Source organism: Carex rostrata, chromosome 11 (assembly GCF_964058835.1).
Source record: "Carex rostrata chromosome 11, lpCarRost1.2, whole genome shotgun sequence".
NCBI classification, from domain to species: domain Eukaryota; kingdom Viridiplantae; phylum Streptophyta; class Magnoliopsida; order Poales; family Cyperaceae; genus Carex; species Carex rostrata.
In genome coordinates, this window is record NC_135928.1 from 11,257,929 (window position 1) to 11,259,971 (window position 2,043).

Genomic DNA, 2,043 nt, shown 5'->3' on the forward strand with positions numbered 1-2,043 from the left:
GATGCTGGCATGTGCTAGGGTAGGCAAACATTACTGGTAAATTTTTCAATACAAAGATGGAGCTCAGTTCCTGTACCGGATTGATACAGGTCTATACTCTATACTGGTACGAAGAGAAGGATACATGAAGATGTAGCTACAGGGATATGACTAGAGTCGCCAAATTATGGAATGAAGAACTTCACCTTGTTTTACTTTATTTGGTTTTCATTTCTTTTGTTTCAAGTTTTTAAGCTCAACTCTTTTGAGTAACTTTTCAAATTTAAATTTTTGTAAACCAGGATACAATCTTTGTAACCATAATCATTAATGATATATGGGCATGACCCTTATATTTCCTCAAAAAAAAATAAAAATAAATAAATAAACCGAGACACACAAGCCAAAATTCAGATTATTGCGCATAAGATGAAACAAATTTAAAATCGGAACAACAATAGCCTGGCAACATACTTCAGCCATTAAAATTCTTAGTAATAGCTATTCTTTAAAGTTTAAACAACACGTTATATAGGGGAAATGGGCTTTGAATAAACTAGAAATTGAAAAATTGGCTCGAGATTTTGGATAATTTTACTTGCATGGTGCAAGCGGGGGACCACAGAGGCACTTGTTGTGATCAAATGTTTTGCCCCAAACCGGTGGGTGTACCGGCCCTGTGGAATGGGACCGCATAGCTGGTTGTAGCTCACGTCAAACTGCAACCATTTTCTTGCTGCGACCTCTGCCGGTATACTACCGTAAATCTTGTTATGATCGATAACTAGAATGTCCAAAACCTGTGGGATCTCCACATTTGTCAAATTGAACTTAAACTTGTTATTTGCCAAGTTTAGTGCATTGAGGTTTTTATTCCTGCATTTGAAAAAAAAGTACAAAAGGTTTAAAAGATTAAAATCTCTGTTTGAGAATGATTTATGTTTGTCTAGAGCAGCAAATAGGCTTTATTTTGAGGATAATTGATTGAATCAAACCTGCCAAAGAGAAAAGATGCATCTCCGGTGAGCTGGTTGTCGGCTAAATCTACATCAGAAAAATTTTCTTTTGCAAAGGAGGGAGGAAGTGGGCCAGTAAGGCGATTCCCTACAAGCGAGAGGTCCAAGATGGTAAGTGTTGGGGGGATGGAACCAGTGAGCAAGTTACCGTCAAGACGAAGAAATGTAAGCTCAGGTAGACCAAGGAATGAAGGTATTGGACCGTAAAACTTATTATAGGGGGCGTTAAGTGACTGCAGTGCACTGAGTTTTGCAATGGAAGGAGGGATTGGGGCAGAGATGTTTTGAGCAAAAATTTCGAGAGATGTCACCCGGCCGGTGGTGGCGTTACAGTTGATTCCATTCCATGTGCAACATGAGGTGTTTGAGGTCCAGGATGAGAGGCCAGGCGGGTTGTTGAGCTCCGATTTGATGGCGATAAGTGCAGCTTTATCTGCCTTGTCGCAACGCGCAGCCGAGGCGAGTGTGGGAGTACTAGTGAGGAGGAGAAAGAAGAATGAGAAATACTGATATTTTGTTGAAGGCATGGCTAGAATTTTGATTTATTTGTTCTATTGTTTTGGTTAGGACTTAGAGAGTGTGTGAGGGCTCTGATTTTTTTTCCCCTATTTTATTTCAGGGTTTCTCTTCTCTCACAAGACATGATTTATATATATATGTTATGAAGCTTCTTAATGCAAGTTTTACTATTACATGATTTAGTTTATTAAGCAAACAGTTCCTTTTTTTGCACTTAGTGATTAATTTTGAAGAGAAATGTAAGTCTGAACATAATTCTAGCTAGCTATCTGTGTCATTTTTTCTTCTTCCGGGGATAACCAAATTGGACTTTGCCTTTCTCTTTTCAACAATATCAAACTGGTGGTCCATGGTCCATCAGGATATGGGTAAGGACTAAGGAATAAGGAATAAGGAGGATTTAACAATTGAAGCGGGGGCTGAATCAGAGACAAGATCTGCACGTATGACATGTTTTTCGTAACATTGTTCGCAAACATTGTTCGCCCCAGCTGTCCCACTGAGTAGAGATCATTTACAGTACTAACCT

The 2,043-nt window shown here is 39.0% G+C and overlaps 1 pseudogene across 1 annotated transcript; it reads right to left on the bottom strand.

Moving 5' to 3' along the window:
* Nucleotides 1-376: 376 nt before the first annotated feature.
* LOC144561575 (polygalacturonase inhibitor-like) lies at nucleotides 377-1,633 on the bottom strand (annotated as a pseudogene). The gene is made up of 2 exons (XR_013513886.1): nucleotides 975-1,633; nucleotides 377-855 (listed from the first exon to the last, which is right to left on the bottom strand). The product of XR_013513886.1 is annotated as a polygalacturonase inhibitor-like (transcript).
* Between the last annotated feature and the right edge of the window lie 410 nt (nucleotides 1,634-2,043).